This window comes from Aphelocoma coerulescens, chromosome 28, assembly GCF_041296385.1.
Source record: "Aphelocoma coerulescens isolate FSJ_1873_10779 chromosome 28, UR_Acoe_1.0, whole genome shotgun sequence".
NCBI lineage: Eukaryota > Metazoa > Chordata > Aves > Passeriformes > Corvidae > Aphelocoma > Aphelocoma coerulescens.
The window spans coordinates 1,186,692-1,211,284 of record NC_091041.1 but is presented as its reverse complement, the minus strand read 5'-3'; the positions used below and the strand labels follow the sequence as shown (position 1 = coordinate 1,211,284).

Here is a 24,593-nt window from a genome sequence, read left to right as displayed (position 1 = left end):
ATATCTGACAAGAGCCCCCCAATTAGAAGTACACTCGATGAAGTCATGCCCCCCCTAGCTCTAGCACTTTCTAAATCCTCCACCCTCAGATAAGGACCAGGCCCTGTTTATAAAAATATGTCTCAAAGAGCTGTTTCGAACCTTGGTTTCTAAGGAGAACCAAGATAGCATAGGGGTCCTGGAATTTGTTTTGTCTTTCTGCCTAGAAAAATACTAAAGCTAAGTTACAATAATAGACTATAAAGCTACAAATATATGTGTAAAGAATACAGAAAATATATAAAAGAAAAAAGGTAAAAATTCAGACGGCATCAGTATCTCTGCCCAAATTGGAAAGACTCTAGTCCTAAACAAGTGAAGTTCTGGGCAAAGGACTCTAGAGACAAATTTTTACAAAGGGCTTGTGTATCTAAAGGAGAGGTTTGCAGCTCTAGCAGAACAACTCCTTTATCATCTCTGCCTTTTAAGAAAGACTGACTTCTATTGGATCTTTAAAAAGCAAAACACCTAAAAATGGGCTAAGGGTTGACTCGTAACGAGGTAAATCTCCCATGTCAGTCTCTGTTAGAATGCAGTTAGAGTGTCCAGTTTGGACACACAACCTGGAGGAGGCATTGAGGCTGCGGGGCTGGGACACAAAACCCAAGTAGATGGTTGTATCCACTCTCCCATGGCTTTCCTGGCTTCCAACAAGCACTTAGCATATCTGCCTTTTGAAAGTGCTTGATTTCTCTGAACTGCTGGAAAAAAACCCCTTAAGCACCATGATGTAGTGAATGGCAGGTAAGTGTGACAGCCCTGTCAACTGAACATGTGGTGACTGGGAGGATGGATATGGACCATCCATACCTAGGCCTGTCCTAGGACATGGATACTTTCTGCTGGAGTGTAAAAAGCCACCGGGATATTCCCTGCTGCTAATTATCGTGGGGAAAGATGTGATTTCTTTGTGTGTTAAGCAATCCTTCAGCCCTCCCTTCCCTGGATTTTGCAATTCTATAGTCTTGTTCTCCTTGTTACAGTAACCTTAATTTGGGGGTTGGTATTAATTCTGTCTCCTGCATTGCTCACTGGCCCTGGGAACAGAGTCCAATTATGCAGCTGTGACCTTCATTACAAGTTAGCAGACTTTCTGCAAATGAACTTCCTTCATGTTTCACAGAGCTGCTCAAATAATGGAATTTCCTTCCTATGGGAAATGCCAATCTTTCAACATCTATTTTTGCCCTATTTTTTAACAAAATGTCAAAATTTCAACTCTTACCACACATGAAGCTTAGGAAAATTTAGAAATGTAAAGAAATGTTTTGGTTTGGATCACACTGATGCAAATCTACTCCTACCTGAGCTATAGTATTTCTTCATGTAAGTGCCTCTCATAATTTTTTTACCTCATTTTTTATAGACCACAGGTCTCATGGTGCTCTGCAGCGTCCCCGTGTAGCCAAGCTGCTATGGTGCATTTTCCTGGATGTGGCCTGGAGGGAGGAGCAAGGGCCAAGGAGAACAGGGCCCAGAGAGCTAAAAGAGAAAGAGCATGTGATGCCGTTCCCACTGACAGCACCTGCCAGGACATTCAGTTAGAATTTCTGATGGGACAACAAAACAAAGAGGGTGAAGTTAAAAAATGTTATATCTAATGACAAAAATTATTACCCCCAAAATTTGTCTGGGTAGTTTCAACTGATGAGTGAGACAAATTTTGTGAGTTTCTGAAGTTTCTGTCATTCTAAAAGTGCCCTCATTTTCTTCTTGACTCTGCTGAGAGTATATGTGACTGAGGCATTTTAGCTATTTTGAATCCCAGCTCGTGCTCCCTGCTTCTTCCAGGTGCACAGGGAACTTGAGCTGTGCACTCCTAGGAGGAGTTCTGTGCTGGGAGTTTGTGTGATTTGTTATGTACATTTTGCTTTTAGCAATCCCTGTAAATCACTATACAGGCATAGCCAGTGCAAACTGCAGATTCTTGTAGTGGTTACTCTGAAGCCTGACTTTTCAAAAGCACCATTTTCTCAAACAGTTTGAGAAACTACACTGCCAGTGCCACTGGAGAATAAATCCCCTGCTCCCATCCTGAGAGGTTCTCTGATGAAAACTCACTTGGTTCCCACAGCATGACAAGAGGGGTGAGGAGTAATTTTGATTTTCTTCCCTGCCCTAATCCACCTCTGACTCTTCCTCCCAGCCCCATGCTTGTCTGCTGCACTACAAACCAGCAGTTGTTTGGCCTGACCTATTTGAAAGAGACTTGATTCAGGTTTCATGCCATAAACAAGTTCTTTCTAAAGACCTTTTTATTTTCACTTGCCTTACTGTATTTGTACATTTAATTCTACTGTATTTTGTGTTTTACCCATTACTTGGGAATGCAGCTTTCTTCCACTGCTTGTGCTGCACAGAGACAATTCCAATGCCAATGTGGCACTGACTTTTCTTCCTTTCCATGAGCAGGCTGCATCTCTCCTTCCTTCCCACCTCTGCTCTGCCTCTTGCAGCCTGTGGTTGGCTGTGCTTTCTACTTGCACAATTGGCCTCCTGGTTCTCAGGCTCCCAGGTTTAGCAGCTCTCTGCTCTACACTGTTGCGGTTTCCATGCAGAGTGGAGTTTCAGTGAAGATGCCAACAGTCATCAGCTGCCTGGCTGAATATCAGCACAGAGTTTATGTTCTTTGTCACAGTGGCTGAAAAATCACTTTCTGCTTCTGCAGTAGATCAGTTATAAATGCAAAATACCAGAGCTGCCTTCTATATGCGTTATTGGCATTTTAATTATTAAACAACTCTTTACACATATATGAGATTCTTCTTTATGGTAATAGGCAGTTTTCTTGCACTCACTTATAGATTTGGACAGCTGAACTCTACATGTGCCCAATTGCTCTGGCTGGTCTACAGAGGGATGTGCAATGCAACCTCACAAATGAATTCACAGTAGGTAGAAGCATTTCTCAGGGCCCATCATTGTACACCCTTTGAAGCACTGTGAAATACAGTCTGCCAGAATGACAGGTGCCATGGCTCCCATGGATTGCCCTTACAAATATATTATTTCTTCTTGAAACTCGGGCAAAATCTTCCAATAAGAGAATTTCCTGCTATGAAGAAGAATAGACTTCAGTACAGCACAAGGTGGATGTGCCTTGCCACAGAGGCCGGAGAAAGCAGCGTAAATACGAAGACTGGGCCATTCCCTGTCCCTTTCTCCAGACTCTTATTTCTGAAAACCGCTATCTGTCCAGGAAGAGGCTTTTCAGACTGGCACATTAACTGAATACCCACATATAGTGACATGAATGCCATCTGACTTTACCTCTTCATTTCCTGCCTTGTCTGATCTCACTCCATTCCTTCTGAGTCATGCTTTCAAATAGTGAGGATCAAACCTTATGTGTTTTTTTTCCATGGTCCAGGGTATTGTTCAGTTTGAAAAAGCCCTCTGAGATCATCAAGTTCAGCCATTCCCCCAGCACTGCCAAGCCCACTACTAACCCATGTCCTGAAGTGCCACATCCACATGGCCTTTAAATCCCTGCAGGGATGGGGACTCCACCACTGTCCTGGGCAGCTGTGTCAGGGCTGGACAGTCCTTTCGGTGAAGAAATTCTTCCAGTCTGAATCTCACCTGGTGCAACTTGAGGTCATTTGTTATTGTCATGTCCCTTGTTCCCTGGGAGGAGAACCCAACCCCCACCTGGCTCCACTTTCCTGTCAGGGAATTGTGGAGAGTGATAAGATCACCCCCAGCCTCCTTTCTCCAGGCTGAGCCCCTCCAGCTCCCTCAGCTGCTCCTCATCAGATTTGTGCTCCAGACCCTTCCCCAGCTCTGTTCCCTTCACTGGACATGCTACAGCCCCTTTAATGTCTTTCTTGGAGTGAAGGGCCAAAAACTGAACCCAGGACTTGAGGTGGGGCCTCACCAGTGCCCAGCACAGGGGGGACGGTCACTGCCCTGATCCTGCTGGCCACACTGTGGCTGATACAGGCCAGGTGCCATTGGCCTTTTTGGCCACCTGGGCTCATGTTCAGCACCCCCAGGCCCTTCTCCACTGGCAGCTTTCCAACCACTCTGCCCCGAACCTGGAGTGTTCCATGGGGCTCTTGTGGCCCAAGGGCAGGGCCTGGCACTTGGCCTTGTTGAACCTCACACCACTGGCCTTGGCCCATTGATCCAGCTGGTCAAATTGCCTCTGCAGAGCATTCCTGCCCTCCAGCAGATCAACATCCCAGCCAGCTTGGTGTCATCTGTGAAATGACTGAGGGTGTCCTTGATCCCCTCATCTAGATCATTGATGGGCCCAAAACTAAGCCCTGGAGAACACCACCGGTCCCAGCTGCATGTGACTCCATTCACCACCACTCTTTTGGTTCAGATGTCCAGACAGTTTTTACCCATCAAAGAGTACACCTGTCCAAGCCATGAGCAGACAGTTTCTCTGGAATACAGTGGGAACCAGTGTCAAAATCTTTACTAAGGCTGAGGTGTACAGCATGCATAGCCTTTCCCTCATCCACTAAGCAGGTCAGCTCCTCACAGAAGATGAGGCTGGTCAAGCAGGACCTGCCTTTCATAAACCCATACTGGCTGGGCCTGATCCCTTGGTTGTCCTACACATGCCATGTGACAGCTTAAGACGATCTGCTTCACGACCTTCTCTGGCACTGACTGGCCTGTAGTTCCCTGGATCCTCCTTCCAATCCTTCTTATACATGTGCCTCACATTTGCTGACTTTCCATCATCCAGGACCTTTCTGACTGACCGGGACTGCTAGTAAAACATGGGAGAGAGGCTTGGTGAGCTCTTTTGCCACCTCCTGCAGTATCCTTGGACTTATGCTGGTCTAAGTGGCATAGCAGGTCACTGGCCATTCCCTCCTGGATTACAGAGTCTTCATTGTGCTCCCCATCTCTGTCTTCCAGTTCAGTCCTCTGGGTACCTTGAGGATAACTGTTCGCGCTATTAAAGACTGAGGCAAAGAAAGCATTAAGTACTTTAGCCTCTTCCTCATCCTTTGTGGCAATGTTTCTCACCGCATCCAATAAGGGATGGAGATTCTCCTTGGCCTTCCTGTTGTGATGTGTCTATAGAAACACTTTTTGTTATCTCTTACAGCAGTGGCCAGATTAATTTCTAGCTGGGCTTTGGCCCCTCCAACTTTCTCCCTGCAAAACCTCCCAACATCCTCATAGTCCTCCTGAGTTCCCTGCCCCTTTTTCCAGAGGTGATAAATGCTCTTTTCCTTCCTGAGTTCCAGCCAAATTTCTCTGTTCAGCCAGGCCAGTCTCTTCCCCACCGGCTCGTCTTTTGGCACATGGGGACAGCCTGTTCTTGTGCCTTGAAGGTTTCCTTCTTGAAGAATGTCCAGCCTTCCTGGACCCCTTGGCCCTTCAGGGCTGCTTCTCAAGGGACTCTCAATCAGTCTCCTAAACAGACCAAAGTCTGCTCTCTGGAAGGCCAAGGTGGCAGTTCTGCTGTCTCCTTTCCTTATTTCTCCAGTAAAAAACTCATTATCTCCGTGTCCAGACAGCCTCAGCTGTCACATCCCCCACCAGTCCTTCTCTGCTCACAAACAGCAAGTCCAGCAGGGCAGCTTCCCCGGCTGTCTCACTTTCCAGCTGTGTCAGGCAGTTCTCTTCCACGCACTCCAGGAACCTCCTAGACTGTTTTCTTTTTGCTGTGTTGAATCTCCAGCAGACATCTGGTAAGTTGAAGTCCCACACAAGAACAAGGACCAGTGATTGTGGGGATTTTTCCAGCTGCTTATAGAATGTTTTATCTGCCTCTTCTTCCTGGTTGGTCAGTCTATGACAGTCATTGACATTCCCCCTTAACCATAAACATAAGCATTCAACCTTATCATTGTGATGCCTTTATCAGACCCAAATGCACACGTGATATAGGGCTATGACACTTTTATAAGATTAGCGTATTAGCATAATTGACAAGAATCCCCAATTAGAAGTACAGTTAATAAAGTAATTCCCCCCTTGGTTCAGCCTCCTACTGAAGCCTTCCCGCCTTGGTTATAGCCCCACATTGTTTATGTCTACATACACAGGAAAGCAGAAGAATGCCCTTGGTTCACTGAAGAAGAAAGATTAGAATAGGATTCCAGGAATGTGTCTGTCTTAATAGACTACTGGAAAAGTACTGAAGTAAACTAAGAAATGATATAACTATGCAATACAATAATCATCTACAAAGCTATGACTATATGAAAAATATATAAAAAGAAAAAATCTTGTGGCATCAGTTGCCATCATTAAGCTCGAGGCAGTCAAAACACTCCCTCACACACAGGGTTACCCCAACGCTTCCCCTTCCTTGCCTGTCCCTTCTGACAAGTCTACAGCCACCCATTGCAGCACTCCAGTCATGCGAGTTGTCCCACCATGTCTCTGTGATGGCAACTATGTTGTAGTTTTCCAGATGCACCGTGGTTTCCAGCTCCTCCTGTTTGTTGTCCATGCTGCAGGTATTGGTGTAGGTGCACTTCAGTTGGTCTATTGATACCACCACCTTTTTGGAGGGAGAAGCCCTAATTCCTATGTGACCATTCTCAGATGATTCCATGGTTTCTAACCCATCAAAAATTCTTGCTTCTTTGCTGCCACATCAATCTCCATCCCTTTGCAAGCATGGAGATGACAGACTGAAGGACCTCACTAGCACACCATCTCTCAAACATCAGCACGCCACCCCCAGGCTTATCTCTAGTGAGCCTGGGTTATTCACCTTGGTAGTTTTTCTCACTTTGTCTTTTCACTGCTCTGTTCCCTCCTCAGCAGCACTTTCCTGCTGCTCTTCCCTAACTCCCCAACCTCCCTGCCACCACAGGTGGGTGATGATGAGGTAACAAAGAAGGGTTAGGGAGAAGGAAATCCCAGGCAAGAATAAGAGGTGGGTTCTTAGGAAGCAAAGGTTATTGAGTTGGAAGCAATCGCTCTGAAACAGTTTCTGGCTTGATTGTTGTTAGAAGCTCCCTGGTAACCCAAGAATCTTCAGTATAGAGTGATGTTATCCCATAGGACAACCATGGTAGTAGGAAGGCCAAAACTGGAAGAGCAGCTGTGTTGAGAGGAGCTACATTTAGGTTGAACTATATTGTTTGAATGCATTTTTTATGTAGCCGAGCAATTTAAAAAAAAAGCAAACAATCCTTGGCAGCAGCAGCAACAGTCTTCTGAACCGTAGTGGACACAATCATTATTTGTTCTGAGCGTGGTTTATTTCTGTGGCTAAGACTCTGCAATAGAGCACTTTCATGTACACCCTGTTCCATGTTAATAGACTGAAATGTCTGAACTGGCAATTAATTATTTCAGGGGAATGGCTTGCATGATATTGCAACAACAGCACGTGACTTTCATTTGGATATCCTCTATTAATACAACCAAAGGATGTCACAAAGCATTTCTGTTGCTTCAAGTAGCTTGGTCTGATACTGCTATGGGCTGTCTGCCTTCTCTGAGCTGGGAAAACAGGATGGCAATGCTTCACTTCTGCTGCTCTGATGATATATTTGTCCAAATTTAACTTGGCCCATTTTCTTTGGCATTCTCCATATGGTATTACCATTGGCATTGTGCTCTTCTCCAACAGCACCCAATGCTATGTATTTGTATATGTATTACAAGGACAAAAGGGACCAAGTGTGATCATCTAATCTGACCTCCTTTTTCAGGACAGGAATAGTCCTGTGTTAATTATTTTTCTTTTAAGTAGAATATACTATTTTAAAAAAATTTTGGAACCTGCATTACCACCTTCTGGTGGTCATGAATTCACCACAGTTTCAGGCAGATTATATAAGCCTGGGTCTACCTGACCCTGGATATGATGCATAAGCACTCAAGGAGGAAGAAGCAGTCAGCTGCTGCTGTAGAGGAGCTGAACCGAACCTGCTAATGCTGATGGTAATGCTGACATTGACACACCAAGAGGCTGTAGCTTAATCCCCATGGGTAAGCAAACATGCGTGCATACAGCACCTGCAGGCAGTCTTAGAGGCTAAAATGCAAATGAGGTCGGTGGTATGAAAGTCTTAGGCAAGGTGGATGATCCTGCAACTGTCACTGGGACAGCAGCACCTCCAAGTTTTTTCCAGATGCACCCTCAAATCAACACTTCCCTCAGCATAGATTCACATGGTTCCTCTTCCTCTCTTTCCAAGGGAGATCTTAAACTACAGACTGAAGTGTTACGTTGACTTCTGGGGTCTGATTTTGCAATTTGCTGTCCATTGGGAGTCTACCCTGTTATTCAATGGCTTTCTGGAGGAAACCACAAGACTTCAGAGAATGCAGACAGCTCTAGAGGAAATCTACACCATTGGCTTTCCTTTACTGAATTGCAGAATCCCCTAAAACCATCTGCTTACAACCATTCCTCATGAACTTTGTATTTCACTCTCTCAAGTTCTCTCTAGAAAAAGCACCTCTCTCTTCTTCAGAGACTTTATATCACTCTGTTAATGACACTCTTCTGTCACGTTTCTTAGGCTCCTAATTTTGACAAAACATCTGTTTACCTTGGGGTAGAGCCTTGCTGTAAGACCCCCAAGCAGAGAACTCAAAGGTTCCCAGATCCAGCAGGAATCTCCAAATCTTCCTCACTGTGGAGCATCTCCTGGAAGCTGTATGAGAAAGATACAGGATCTCCTCTTTCAGACTGCAGGTGACACTACATGCATCTCCTTGCCAAACTGCCTTTGTTGTCAAATGGTATCTTACACCAAAGGCATAGGTAGCTATGCCTATCTTTGTATCTTGTCCAGTCAGCAAGATTTCTGCCAGATCACTCTTTTATAGATTAATATGTTAATGCAGTCTGAAGTCAATAAACCAGCTTTCAGATTAACCATTGAACAGGTTCAGCTTCATAAGCTTTGCCCTTTCTGCTACATCTTTGAAGTATTACAGGGGAAGCATGGACTTATCTTCAAACAGTTCTCCAGAGCTGGTGTCTCAGGGATCGGTTTGCCCCCTTTGGTGCTACAGAAGGGTTTGCCGAGCACACTTCACCCACTGAGACTGCACAGATCTGGTGCCTGGATCTCCCTGGCCCATGAAGGAAGCATGCACAGACAGTACAGGGCTGTGATTCGGAAGGTCTCCATACATGGGAAGGGTGCACCAAGCTGGCTGTCCTGTGCCAGCACACAGCACAGTTGTCTATAGGCAGTCACACTATATGGGATCACTCCTGCCTCCAACCAAGCATCCTTTCCAAGTTCCCAGACAGGGAGTTTTCTCCCCGTTCCCTATCATGGGTCATAAAGCAGATGGGTCATGAGGTGGCCCCAGATGCCTGTGGGTGTTAGGCTGAGCTCAGGCAGGCATGTGGGGCTCAAGTCCTTGCTCAGGAAAGTGTGGAATGGTGCTGTGCTGGCTGCACACTGTCAACAGAGGCAACACAAGCTATCTCACAGCTCATTACAGAAACTGAGCCAAAGGGAAGACACGTTCCCAGCTTATCAGGCCACCTCCTCTGTGAGCTCTCTGATCTACTTTTCCAGTGATTGCTCCTGACCTAGGAGAAGCCCCTGAGAAATCTCACCGTTCATAGCCTGCAGCTAAATGGGCATCTGCAAGCAGCCATGGTGGGGAGACAGCAGCATGGCATGCAAAGTCTGATTAACCAGATGGAAAATTCCACTCTTCTTCGTCAGAGCATACCATGCTGAAGAACTTGGGAAGCAAACCAGCCCTGTGTTTATCTGCTTGCCAGGCTGCTGGTCTGCTTTGGTCCCATGAATGGTGTACATTTGCCAGGATACCTGCATTATCTGCTCAGCCCTCTTTTAGCACTATGATAAGAAGTACCTCTGGAACAGCATCCTGCATACTTTGCTCTGCTTTGAAATATTTTTTTAGCACTGCTGACAGTCAATGCAGTGCAACATGAAGGGTGAGGCTCCAGCATGGGGACCAGCGGAACCGACCCCTCCTTCAGCTCTGGCCATGCTGAGCACAAGAAACCCGTTCCCCTGACGCTTGCACTCCTTGCACCTCTGCTAAGTGATCAGCCTGGACATGTCCTCACCCCAGGTTAACTCAAACCCTGCTACCTCGTGTAAAATTGGTCAAATTTACAGACTCTTCTTACTTAAAGACATGAATGATAAAGTAACTAATGAAAGCCAGCCTTTCAACAATTCAGGAATCCCGTCTGAAAGCCTTTGTGTGCTCCCAGCAACCATCGCTTTGACTTATTTGCCCTTCTTCCCAGTGCTTTCCCACACACAAACACACTCTTACCTCCCTGATCTGCAGCTGTGCTCACAGCAGGTTAGTTTAGCTCCCTGTGAAGAGGTGAGAAACGCGTGCGAGTGTCTGGGCAGAAAAGCCTTGTGCTACAATGTCACTCAGGTCACCAGTGTACAGCCGGTGCTAACCAATGGGATTAAATCCCATGGGAATTACACAGCTGTAAGTCCTGGAAACTGTTATTCACACTGAATGCACTATTGCTAGTTCCCTGGCAATGAAATTATACAAAACCAGCAAGTAAAGAAATAATTTTTAACATACAACATTATTCAGACTCTGCCCTCTAACACTCCTATACCATGGAGTGTCTCACTTGCTAATGGCCCCAAGGCACCCGCTGCCTCTGATCGCAGCAGGGAAGAGGAAATGCAGAGCAAGTGGCTGCACACACGATCCCAATCCCGGCGGGGGGGGGGGGGGCGAGGCCAGTCGTCCACCTTGTAGCAGGAACATGCTTAGACACTGCCAAGAAGGGGAACGAGCCTCAGGAAAGAAGTGATCTCTAAGGGATTTTACTTAGGTATGCAGCAACAAGGCTATTTAGTAAGGCTTCAATTCCATTATATGCTTCCCTTGGATGAACTTTTATATGCATATATGTTTCATCCACATGTTTAAAACATTGTCTGAAAAACGAGTTGATGGGGGAGGTCTGTTAGCACCTTCCAGATCAGATAATTTAAAATGTGGTGTCAGAAAAGAGAATGAAATTTAAAGAAGTGGTGCTTGCTCAGTCTAACCAACCAGGCATCTAGCACAAAAAATTACATACTGAGTTCTGGTTAAAATGCATATTTTGCATAGCTGTCAGGGAAAATGTAAAAGACCAATAGAAAGCAGTGACATAGCCAATATACTGCATTAGGCAGCTCAGCACCTTCACAGTCCAAGAGCAAAGCTGCTTTTTGAAGGTCAGAAGTGTATGAACGTCTGTTCACAAAACCTGGATTCACGTAAAAACTGTAAGGACAAATTATATTAGTGATATCCCATTCCCTCATCCCCTCTTCCTGGGATGGTGGGAAACGCACTAAATCTCTGAAAACCAGAAATAAAACAGAGTATTTCTGATCCTTTCAAGTCCCTTAACATCTTTAATGCTTCCCTGGATCGGGAATTTGGGATCTCCTGTATGATTAACAAAGTCTTCATGCAAAATTGAGCAGAGTATTACCTTTACAGGGTGCTCACCATACCGTCACACTGTAGACCTGGAGTAAAGGTTGTGGAGGGCTCGGGGGAGGGGAGGGGGGGTAGTTCAGACTGGCTCAGGAACTAAGCTCTGCCGGTTCAGATCGAATGACAGGCTCTGCCTACTCCCAACTGCACAGTAACGCCAGGCACTGAGCTTTTGCGGATGGAAAGAAATCCTTTGGAGAGGAGGGGTTAGCCACAAGCATCATATCCACAGCTCGTTCCTTATTCCTTCTTTGTGCCCGTGACTTCCGCTGGCTCCACCACCCCCAGCCAGCACGAGGCCGCTGCCCAGGGCCGGGGGGCATGGGGGGCAGGGCAGGCTGTGGACAGCGGGGTCCGGGATATCCCCCAGGGCTCTGTGAAGAATGGCATGGCTGGAACAGGCACTCGTGGGGCTCTGGGAAATGCCGGGCAGGGGCGTTTGAGAGCCGCAGGGGCTGCAGCGGCAGGACACAAGGAAGAGCCAGGAGGCCTGGATAGGGAAGATGTGTGATAATGTCTTTACAAACAATTCGATGGGTGAGGGCACGGGTGCTAACGTCTTTGGAGGGGGTCTTAATGTCTCTACTGACTTCAAGCAGCAGGTTTGTTACAGAGCCCAGGGAGCTCGGCTCCTGAAACAGACACGTGGGTCTGCACAGGCCTGAACTTCTGAACTTTGGGATAAAATGCCAGGTTCAAGGGGGACTGTGGTAGGCGGTTCGGGAAGGCTGCACCTTCCTGGTACCTCAGCCAGCGGGGAAAGGAAGAGAGCAACCTGCGGCCGGGAGTTCAGGATAAAAGGAGGCTGCGCCTTCCGAGACCTGGAGAGAGAAAAAACCCCGCGGGCGTGTGCCCCAGGGCACTCTCTCCCTTTATTCGAATAAAGTTGCAGGACTCCTCTGTCTCTTTTATGGACACTGGCTTTTCAGTGCGTGATTTTCAGTACAGCCTGAAGTCAATCTTGCAATGCTGAGGGCGACAGAGTCTGCCCTGGGGATAATGCGGACTACCTCTGATAATCTGCTGCTTCATGAGAACAACGAACCGTTTTCAAACGAAAGGCTGTGTCCTCTGAAACCTCCAGAGAGACCTCATGGGGATGTGCCCCAGTGGATTCTCTCCCTTTATTCGAATAAAGTTGCAGGACTCCTCTGTCTCTTTTGTGGACACTGGCTTCTCTTAGCATGATTTTACACACAATTGCTTCTTTGCCAATTTGGAGGAACCAGTTTCCACAGACCTGATTGTAGGTGAAAGCCATTGAGGCAATCTGCCACATTACTCTGCACTTTTCATAGCCTGCCTTCGCTATTACAGACATCATTTGCAGCCTTCCTACCTCCATCAGGATCACACTATTAGCAAGGAAGTGATGGCTCAGTCATTCAGCAGTTTTGTATTTCTATTTTAGGCCAGTGAAGTACAAGGCAGTCAGCAATGCTGCTCTGCAGAGAAGAACAATACCTGAGGAAGGTCCACCACTGCCTTGCATCTTACACACCTAATTTTCCACTTGAAATATTTCCTTTCTGGCTCTAGAGACAAACAAGTATCAGCAGCATGGGCCAGGTGTCATAAACATGCTTGTGGCTCTGATATGCTTGCAACCTGATGGACCTCATCAGCAGAATAGCAACAATAATCTGAATAATCTTTGTAGAAGATGCTCACTTCTACTGCTTTAAAACAAGAAAAGTTTGACTACTGGAGACTGATACTGGATTTGTACAGTGTTGCTGTGAAAGTGTGTGTAAGGTTGTTTTGCAAAGCTGAGGAAGGAGGCTGATAGTACATTTTGAGAGTGTTTACATCAAGCTTTAAAAGTCCTGAAAGCTTTTTTTATTAAAAAGAAGCAGCAAAATGTGTTCCCTTTGAGTTTTGTTTACATCAAAATCCATGTTTTCATATTTCAGCAAACTTTTTGTTGTACAGAGACAGTTGCCTCCTCTGCATAAATCTCACATCTAAAAACTTCTGTTGTCCACCCTAGCACTTTCTCATTTCTAGTTTGCACCTGAGCACTTAGCTTGGAAGAGGGTGACTCATCTTCCTTTAATCTGAGACAGTACCCAGCAAACGAAATGCAGAAGGAAACAGACAATTGTTCATGTCCAGCATGGGAAGTGACAGCCCCGTCCATGTGTGGCAGTGGGAGCAAGGAGTGCTGCTGCTACGGGCACTGATGTGCAAAGCATGCAACTATATGGGTATTTGTGATATCTACTGAACTGCCGAGATCAGGGTACTTTTGCTGGAGAATCAGTCTTTGTGGTTACAACCACTTCCCCCAGCTCTTAGTCCCAGATAGGAATGCAAAAAGCTATGCTGTCTAACCCTGCAGCTCCTCCCCTAGGGAAGCCTATTCCATCTTTTAGAGCCTTTTGGAAGCTTCAGTGGAGCTAAGGGGCTCTTTGGTGCTAAGGGGATTCTCTGCAATGACCCCTCTGCTTATGGTGGCAGACCCCTCTTCAAGGGTAAGTTGCAGGGAATTGTCCAGTTCAGCTCCCTGTAATGTGCCGTTTTCTGGCAGAGGTGGCAAATGCAGTGTTGCTGGTTTCTTAAGTTTTCACTGCCTGGTACAGGAGCACAGGGTATAAATTGGCCAGGAATATTTGGTGCCATCTGCCCTGGGTAGTGCAAGGTGCCTGCATTATTCCATGTGGCATGTTGCTGCTATGCCTCTGCTTGGCCCCAGAGTAAAGTTTTAGGGGCAGGGAGCTGGAGCTGGTCCCAACTTGTCAGTGAGGCTGGTGTTGTTGCTTGTCTGTGTCAGTGCAGGAATTTCATTACTGACCATATTCCTTTCCTGTACAGCTCTGATAGGCTGATATTCCCCCATTGCATCTCCAGCATGACATCTCTTGGACAGTGCCTCCTATAATCTTCCTGAAGGTAAGATGTGCTGGTGTAAGTGGTGGCAGGAGCAGCGTCAAGGTAGACTTCTGAAAAGTTATCTGGGCTCTCTGCACTTGCCTTCTCCAGTGGCCATAAAGAACACTGATTTGAGAAATGAGGGCAGGCATGCTGCCATCCTGGTACCTTGGGATCTTCCCCCACACCCTGACCTCAGCATTTTCAGCACTCGGACCCTTCATGCTCCCTGGTGTGAGAGCATGTGCCTAGCCTGTCCACTTTGGATGAGCAGAAAGTTGCTGTGTCCATGCCTAATGTCCCTCAGAGGCTAAGCTCACCATGGTGTTAACCAGGGAGGAGTGTGTTTGAATTCATACTGGAAAATTAGAAACATGTGGGAAGCCTGTGCTGAATTGCAGCTACTCAGGGAGGGTCCTGAGAGGGGTCAGGGTTGCTCAAGTTCATGGCTAACAGGTCTAGCGCCCTGGTTGACAAAGGTGTAGTGCCCTGCTTAGCATGGCCAGAGGACCAAACACTGTGCCTGAGATAGAGCCATAGCTGAATATGCAGATCCCCATCCTTAGCCAGATGCCTTCAGCTGTGTGCTTCATGCTCTACTTGCTACAGATGTTTCTCTGACATCTCAAGTCTAGGAAGGTGCCATTTAGAATAAAAGAAGGAATTCAATACCCAGTGATTTCCCAAGAAAATATTCTAACTGCCTAATCACAAACTTGTCGTGGCAAAAGTCATGCTGGATAACCCCAAGTAGTAACAGCCTTTGGGACAGACAGTGATTATGAGGCACATGAGAACCAACACCTAAAACTTATTTCCTCCTTAATATGCACCACAGTTTTAAATGTCCACAGTCTGTAATTCCAGTTTTCCAAATTGTTGATGGTATTTTTCAAGTACTAGATTGAAGCTAAGACAGGCTTCAACTGCTTTTGTTATGTTCCAGGCTGCTGAAGGATCTTTAAAAACATAATGAAGGTAAAGATTGAAGATACCCAAGGTACTGATTGTTTGCAGGTGCATCAGCAAACCTGTTTGTTTAATCATTTTCCTGTAAGTCATTCTCCTGCTGTACAACCTGCGCAGACCTGAACCCATGCATGACCTTGCCTCAGACTCCACTGGCCACCAGACTTCCTGCCTCTCCCAAGTTGCTGAACCTCCAGGTGAAGGTTGGGGGACAATGTTCCTCCCACCATCAGCAAAGAACAGGTCCAAGACCATCTGATGGAACTGAATAGGCATAAATCTGTGGAGCCTGATTAGATGCATCCCAGGGTCCTGAGGGTTGATGTAGTTGCCAAGCCATTCTCCTTCCTATTTGAAAAGCCATGGTGGTCAGGTGAAGTCCCAGTGACTGGAAAAAGGAAAACATCAATCATACTTTTAAACAGGTGTCATGCTTTTAAGCCCAGCTTGAAATTCAGCCTTAGGCAGCTGCTACCCCTCCCATAAGAGAGAAACAAAAGTCAGAGATAAGAGCAATTTACTGGAAACAGTAATGCAATAAGAAAACCAACAGTAACAATTTTAATAACAGAAGTATACAAAAAGAGGGTGATTTACATTCAAAAAAGTGCTCACTGACTGACCAACCAACCAACCAACCAACCTGGCAGGTGCTGCATGGTTCTGAGACAATGAAGAAAATGGCCCTTGGGGCCCCCATATGCACCTTTTTTCCCCTTGCTTCTCAGAAATGAGAATCCCTCATTTCCACCCCACCTCCCCTGATGTGATGTCAATGGTATAGAATAACAACCTGGGCACACCCACAGAGCTCCAGGTTCTGCCCCCTCATGGCTACTGCGAGAACATTAACTCAGTCTTGGCCCGTGGAGCTACATACCAGTGACTGTCACCTCTGCGCCCGGGAAGATGTTACAGGTTCAGGAGGATGCTCGTGCACAAAAAACTCAAGATGCACTTAGAACTGCAAAGCAAATTAATTTTATTAGTCGCATTAGCCATTAATAAATACTGACCCCTGGATTCTAGAGAAGCTGCCGAGCAGGAGAAGGAGATGGAGCCTGGCTTCTGAGCTGGAGGGGTAGGAAGGCAGCACACCTTCAGGGTGTCCCCTGGATGAAAGCAGCATGCATCTTTTCCTCCTCTCCCCTCCACCCCAGGGCCACACCTTACATCTCCTCCTCAGGAGTAGCCAGTTTCAACATCATCTCATGTGGGGCCAGCATGTGAGATACAGTCATAACAGCCCATGATAACACCTCCATGCCAACAATGGCTTTATTGTGTATTATTTCCCTTTCACAGGTTGAATCCTACCAGGTGACCAATACATAGTTTCATTTCTGAAGGTTAAAGTCCTACCAACTAACAATAAGGTCTTCTTCTACATTATCTTGTCGATGTGCACAACAGCGGACCAAATATGGCCTTAGACACGTCTTTGGTCCCTGACACAGAAAGTGCTGGAGCAGATTTTCATGGAAGCAATGTTAAGGCACATACAAGACAAGGAGTTGACCTGAGACAGCCAGCGCAGCTTCACCAAGGGCAAGTTGTGCCTGACCACTTTGGTGGCCTTCTGTGATGGAGTTACTGCAACAATTGACAAGGGAAGATGACCAATTTTATCTACCTAGACTTCTGTAAAGCCTGTGACATGGTCCCATGTGGCATCCTGTTGGGGTTTTAGGAGTTCTCCTTCTGCTTTCTTTTTCTCTTAAAGAATTTTCCCCATACATGTTGCCAGGGGGACAAATTACTGGGTACTTAAGGGAGACAAAAGACCTGGCCACAGAAGGAGGGGTCCATCTGCCTACTCTCTTTCACCTGGTGTTTTCTGGTGTAGGGCAGGGGATGCCTCCAGATTTGAACTGGGAAAAAAGGGGTTGGGTACAGCCCCTAGCTTTTCTTGTTCTCCTGGTGTTCAGAGGGAGAGGAGGGCTGCCGTCATTGTGGAGAGAGTTCGTCGCTGCTGCAGGTTTCTGCTTTCTGTTGCCTTCCTTCTACCGTGAGTGGAGCTTGCTCACTGGAGTGGCCGTTGCACTGGGACCCTAACAGCCCACCTTACTAAAAGAGGGACCTTTTCACCATCTGCTCGGGTGCCTCAGGGAAAACCCTGGGATCCCAGGCCCACCATTCCCTGCCCTGCTGGGAGCCAGGCCGCAGCTGCCCTGTCCCCGCCATTCCTTTGCTGTTGCTTTGAGCCTTCGCTGCACTGTAGCCCTGCATGCCCTGTCTGCCGAGACCTCCGGGGGTTCCCACTGCTGCTCCGGAGTTTGATACATCTCGTCTGCCACCTGGGATTTGTGCTCATCCCTGCTGTTCCAGCCTGCTGTTCCCAAGGGTCCAGCCAGGCACCAGGATCGGCTGCCTGATGCCATGATGATTTTTTGCCTTTTCTTTTATACCCCTGCTATACCTTTTTACAATGTATGTATTCTTTAGTGCTTTTGCCTACATTCTTGGACTTGTTTGTTCAGCTAGGAGACTAAACATTTTAGAAGCTTCGTAGCTAGGGATCAGTGTGCCCCTGACCCCAAGGTCCTCTCCAGAACACATTCTGTAAACTAAGATAGAACCATCCAGGAGAAGGTTCCTTGGGGAGGGGGGCTCATTCAAGCCTCCCACTGGGAAATTTTTAACAGATATGCTAATTAGTAAAACCTATAATGTTATACCAGATCTTTTTGGGGGTGTGCATTTTGGTGTGCATTTCGGTGCGTTCAACCTGGATGTAGTGCACCTAAGGATCCTTAAAATCCTAAAAAAATTTTACCAAGGTAAAATCCGTTTTTCCCTTCTAACTGTGTTTGACTCTTGATTTTAAGACCAGGAAAAGGCATCATGCCCAGGGGTTTGTGAAGCTCCTTTGTTCCATCCCTTCCCGGATCCCAGGGCACCGGTGCCGCTGCTCCCCGAGCTCGCTCCGGAGCGCCCCCTGCAGCCGCGGGGGAACCATCGCACCTGCCCTGCTCACCGGGAGCCGCCAGCGCCCCTGCCGGCTGCGAGCGGAACTGCACCCGAGGGGAAAGGGCCCGACAGCCGAGAAGGCTGGGACTGGGTTTGGGATTGTTTGCTGTTACTGCCACAGTTATTGCTGTTTGTTTGACTGGTTATACAGATATAGATATATAATAGTAAAGAACTGTTATTCCTGTTCCTAATATCTTTGCCTGAAAGCCCCTTAATTTCAAAATTATAATAATTTGGAGGGAAGTGGCTTACATTTTCCATTTCAAGGGAGACTCCTGCTTTCCTTGGCAGACACCTGTCTTTCAAACCAAGACACATCCTTATCTCCAAACTGGGGAGACATGGATTTGAAGAGTGGACTATTTGGTGGTGTTGTGATTTTGGAATGGTATTCTCCAGTTTAGTACTCCCACTAATGCCATGAGCTGCTTCTCCTCCAACTGGAGGCTCAAAAGGCAAAGATCATGGGTTGACATAAGAACAATTTACTGGAAACAGCAATGAGATAAGAAAACTAACATTAACAGCAACAATATTAATAACAAAAGGTACAAGAAAAATTAATTATTTTCATGGAAAGCCCCCCAAAATAAAAAATACCAGACCATTCTGTCCACCATGTTTTCTCAACTAGACAGAACCACTTCTTCCTGGACAAGACAGAGAGGGAGTCCCTTTTATGTCAAATAACATCTGGGCCTTAGCCACACCCCCTCTTGGCTACTGCAAAAAATTAACCCTGTGCTGTCTGAAACCAGGATAGGTGGCTAAGAAATTGGCTGGATGCCACAGCCAGAGATATATGGTCTGTTGAGGACTAAAATAAGTTTACTTATAGAATATTGGAAATTATTTGTGTAGGTTGAAGTTTAATTGTAACTTGCTTACAGTTTAACATGACTGGGCCCTGCTCAAAGCTTGGCTTTGAGGTGACCTGTAATGAACTCCGTGAACATGAATGGCTGAGCAGGGGAGGAGACAGCAGTCTGGAGAATGGAGATCTTCAGATAAGCTGAAACCCTGGAGGGCCCCAAGGTTGCCCCAAGCTGGAAGAGAAGAGCAATTAATTATCTGCCCACATGGATATGGAGAAAGAATCCAATGAGGTTTTAGAAAACCCCAGATCATAAATTGCGATTGGACCAAGAGGCATCTGCAGAGCGTATGAAGAGCGTGTGAAGGTCAGGTGCACAGACTGTGAGCAGATAAAGGCCCAGGGGTTACACTGTTCAAGGTTCTTTGGAGGCACCAGCTCAAGCTGAAATAAACTGGCTGCCTCATAACCTTCTCAGAAGAGAAGGCTCTGGGGTGACCCCAACTGCAGCCTTTCAGTGCTTAAAGGGAGCTTATAAGAAGAGGGAGAGCGACTTTTTACACAGGCAGATAGTGATAGGACAATGGGGAATGGTTTTAAACTAAAAGAGGAAAGATTTAGATAATGCTGAGTTATGAGGAGGAAATTCTTCCATGTGAGGGTGATGAGGCCCTGGCACAGGTTGCCCAGGGAATCTGTGGCTGCCCATCTCTGGAAGTGTTCAAGTCCAGGTGGGACGTGGCTTGGAGCAACCTGGTCTGATGGAAGCTCTCCCTGCCCGTGGAATGGGATGGAATGAGATGGCCTTTAAAGTCCCTACTAACTCAAACCTGTCTGTGAATCTATAACTATACACCTCCAGATTTAGAGTCTTGTGGTCTTGTGCAGAGCCTTCTTTAAATTTGGATAGGCTGAAATCCTGAGGTTGGATGCTACAACACAAGGTACTAAAGCAGGTACACATTCAGAAATGGTAAACAGAGAGGCAATAATTGTATAAGCATAGCCAAAACCACGGAAGTACAATTTTTCAGTAAGAAATTGTGAAAAATCAAGTGCTTGCTTCCCCATCTAGTGGTTATATTCAGAAGGAAGAATGTTCCAGTAAATATAAGCTGCTAGTCTCTGAAGGCTGGGGCTATGTGCATGCACTAAGATCAAGCACCACAAATGTGGTCTTATGTGTTTTTGCACGTTGATCCTATTTAGATGGACAGAGTTGCAGCTATAACTGTCTACATCCTCTTTCCCTTCTACCTGCACAGCTCATTTCAGAGAGTCTTTTAAGAATGAAAGAAATAAAATATATCATAAAATCATAGAAAGGTATAGGTAGGGCAAGACATTTTGTACTTTAAGTTGCTGCTTGAAGCAAAGCTGTCTTCAAAGCTGGATGAGGTTATTCAGTTGAATTTGATCCAGCTAAATTTGAAACTCTCCAAGGATGGTGATTCATCACCTCAGTGAATATACCATCTCAGTCCATATACCAGTACTGTTCCACCAGCTTGGGAAAGCACTTGAAGAAAATGAAGTCCTAGCAAAAAAAAGCTCCCAAGTCCTGCCAGAGAATGAGTGTGCAGGTCCCCTTTTTCCTGCACACTGTGATGTCTTCAGAGGAAGATGCTGTTTGCATTACAGCTCTTAAGTTGTGCCAAGAACAGGCTCGAACTGCCGGGGTCTCCCAGCAATGCAGGTTGGTGAGTGAGATTTCTAAGCCTTTTAGTTTAGCCCCTGAATAGCCCTAATTACTGACAGCTTTGCTCATGCTTTCAGGGTCTAGAGTCCTGGGCCAGTGTGCCTGGAGAGTCACAGCTCAGGAGCAGCACTGACATTGCAAGTGAATTAGAGATGTGAACTCAGACCATGAATGCTTCTAAGGCATTTCTTTGTATTTGTGAGTGGACTTAGTTGCCCTTGCACAGGTACACTTTGCTAGAAGCAAGCCACAACTTGTAACAACCCAGCTTGCTTCCTCTGAGAGAAAATATCAGGAAGGTAGCTTTAATGACCATCCCATAGTGTTTTTAGCTCCTTGCCCCCAGGTCTAGTATTTTGACAAATCCCTTCAGTCCCTCAAGGCAAACAATCCCTGCTCCTTTGCTCTCGGGGCCTCATAAGCCTCCTTCTTGTTATCCCAGACCACCATCTAGTGGGTGCTGGAGATCCCTCCACAGCCAGGGAGGAGGCTATGCCATGGCCTAAGGACACCAGGCTGCTCTTCTGAGCAGCCCTTAAGTGATGCCTGGATGAGCAGAGCTGTGTGCCAGCGGGACATCATTGGAATTTTGGAGTTTCACTCAGCTGTGCTGTTGGTTATCTGCAAAGAATTTAAGAGAAAAAACCTTTCCCTTTGTGCCAGTAGTACCTTGGCCCATGCTGTTATAAGATCTGCAGTTGAAATTGCATACAATTCCTGGAAACGCTGAGTAAGCCCCCAAATAGCCCCTTATTTTTACAAAGCCAGATTCAGTTCTGGAATGTGTTAAGCATGTGAGTAGCTTCACTCATGAATCAATTCACTGATAGGACATATTGGTCATTCCACTTTAGCAAGTATTTTACCCTGTAGATATTCCCACTGAAATAATTGTAAATCCTTGCAGACAAGGATACTAAAAGGAACTGAATTTAATAACAACCTGAAAACCTTCTGAAACTACACCAGATGCCAGAGAAAAGACAAGGTGTAGGCTGTGTAGCTGGTTGGTTCCTCAAAACTGTCACGAGATGACCTCTTTCCTTACAGTTGGAGAAGGATTGATGGCTCTTTTTCCTTGGGGAAAAATTTATGATTCAGTCCTCACAAAGGGGGAAACAAATGCTTCATAAGAAATCCCCTGCTGAGTTAGAACCTCTGAAGACATTAATGGTGGTAACCAATGTCACTTTCATGTTGCTAAAGACCCTCAGATGCAGGCGTGGCCAGCCCCACCCCGACACCCCCCATTACTTTAAGGTTAGGGTTACATGCAGTTTTCAGTGATGAACCACTACCTTCACATTGCATGTTGCCTGAAATCAGGTTAACAGATATATTTTCTTTATTGTTGTAATTTCCAACAAACAAGTGCTTGAAAATACTTGGCTTGGTTACCCAGTGTCATTAATATAGCAGCTTCTGGCTCAGGGTCATGATGCCACAGGAGGTGTGAGCTGCCACAAGAGGGATCAGGACTTTAACAAAATATTCTGAAGTGGATCTATAAGATCCACAGAAATGGCCTGGCAGCTGGGAACGCATGTGACATTGGTCAGTTGAGTGTGACATAAACCCATGATGCTGTTGAAAAACGAAGCCCTACTCCTCTTAAGGTTGCTTGTCCTTGCCAGCTCTCCCGTGCCATAAGGAATGAGTTATCTGAAAAATTACTTCATTAGCTCAGAAACAAGTTAAAAAAATAGGTTTCAGCTGAATCAACACCAGCAGAACCTAACTTACACAGAGTCTTGGATATATTTCCCAATTAATAACAATTACTGAAAATCGTAGAGGTGTGGGCAGAATGGACCTCTGGAGGCCTCAGGTACAACTTTCTGCTCGATCCAGGTTTGCCAGCAGAAGCAGACAAGATAGTGTATTGACTGACCCACATGGTGTGAGCATCTAGTGACTGCCTTCTTGTCCAGGACACTGGTAGAGTGGTAGAGCCAGAAATGAGATAGTGGTTCTGTCTTCACTCTAGAGCCGCTGGTTCTTTTCTTGCTGATGAATGCTTATGACTATGGATCAAAATGTCACTGTCAGGCTATGGAACAACTTGGAGTGCTCCAGGGTCTGAGTCCATCCAAATGACAGTTTCACAAGTAGAAAGTCTTCAAACAGGGTGGGTTGGTTTTGGCTGCGGTTTTCTTTGTGAGGTGGTGGCTTTTTGCCTTTGTGGGGTTTTTGTTTGTTTGTTTGTTTGTTTGTTTGTTTTTCTTTTGTTTGTTTGGTTTTTTGTGTGTGGTTTTTTGGTGGGTTTTTGGTTTTTTTGTTTTTTTTTGTGTGGTTGGTTTTTGATTTTTGGGGGTGGTTTTGGTGGTGTGTGGTTTTTTGTTTTTTTTTTTTTTTGGTGTTTTTTGGGTTTTTTTTGAGAGCTCGGCTATGGAAAAATATTTAATTTGTCAAAGTCATAGTGACTTTTAGGCCATGTCCCTTTAGAAATACTGACCTAACAATAGTACTAATCAGAAAGTATGGCATTTATAGTATCTTAATGGCATGCACCCAAAATAGATTCTAGTTATATCAGCAAGTTGACAAGCTCATATGGTACAGATAACTCTTGTAATTAATTTCTAAAAGTCACAAGAACTGTAAAGTTGGTGTGGGTGGCGTTTACTTTTTATTGAAATAATAAATTGCTAGAATCACATTTATCTGGGTATTACTACAGATTTACTTGAAGGTAAATTAAATCACAATCAGAAACCTCCCAACACTGTTAGGATAAAATTGTTAATTTTCCTCATTTATGTTAATGATTCTGAGAAGTATGGGCTCTAATTAGAACATGAATAGAGAACACACTGTGACCTGCTGGTTCTTAAGGTCTAGTAAGTGTAACTTTCTGAGGTACATTCTTTCCAAAGCACTCCCCTTAAATAGGTCACATCACTCACGATGCTGGTACCACACATTCATTAGAGAAGCACAGGATAGTAATTCCTATAATTAAAGTTGCCCAACATTTTCATGATAAAAACATGTTCAGAGTTTCTTATAGGTTTAACAGGTTTTAATGCTCTAAAGTGAAATTTTCTGTAATGGATAGCTGTATCAGAATAAGTACTTAAACTAAAAATGTAATTATTGTTTTTTAGACACATAATAAGTAATTACTCTCACTCTCACTTTTCAGTACTAGTGTTTGGTTCAGTTTGTAGGACATGTGTGCTTTGGGAAAGGAACTTAATTCCATAAAGACTGGAGCTAAATCAGCCATGTTGTATATCCCTGAAAATTACAGTTCTTGTGTGAATAGAAACAAGCTAATTCTTTTGGCTAAATTCTCTGCAAATTGTCTGCACCAAATGTTCTCCAGGGAAAGGGCACAGACAAGGTCTAGAACCACACACAGACTCAGGCTGCCATGTGGACATCATGCAGCTGCCTGCACTAATGTCCAACCCTGTAAGCTCCCAGTGGACATGCACAAAATGAAAAAAAATCTTACAAAGCTATTCAAAGTGTCAGGTCATGATCAGAGGATATGCTAAAATCAGCTCTAAGTCAGTTGGGATCAAATAAAAAATGTTGCAGCCCCAGGTATCTGTGGATACCATGGCTGGAGCTCTACCCTCAGGGAAGGTGGGGATTACTTGTTCAGGACCATGTAGCTTATTGACTAGCGGCAAGCTTATTTAAGCCAGGGAAGCATGACAGGACCCCTCTCAGATGAAAAGTAACATTTCAAATGGTATTTTTCTTCTGCCTTGGTAGATGGAGTGTGAGAGGTTAAACAGAGCCTCCTGCTGCTTAAAGTGCCCCCTGGAATGCAGACTCGGTCTTCACTGATCTCCAGGATCCTTTAAA

At 45.6% G+C, this 24,593-nt stretch overlaps 1 protein-coding gene across 10 annotated transcripts in view; it reads right to left on the bottom strand.

The window, feature by feature from the left end:
* LOC138099702 (excitatory amino acid transporter 4-like) overlaps positions 1 to 11,573 on the bottom strand; it is a 38,795-nt gene extending 27,222 nt beyond the window's left edge. For 3 of the 10 annotated variants that reach the window (XM_068997125.1, XM_068997126.1, XM_068997120.1), the window contains exon 1: positions 11,444 to 11,564. The gene's annotated coding sequence lies outside the window, so the exon portion shown is untranslated. Of the gene's footprint in view, positions 1 to 1,391; positions 1,522 to 10,257; positions 10,350 to 11,443 lie in introns of those variants that run through there. The other 7 variants (XM_068997128.1, XM_068997127.1, XM_068997124.1 and 4 more) reach the window with 6 other exon arrangements.
* Between the last annotated feature and the right edge of the window lie 13,020 nt (positions 11,574 to 24,593).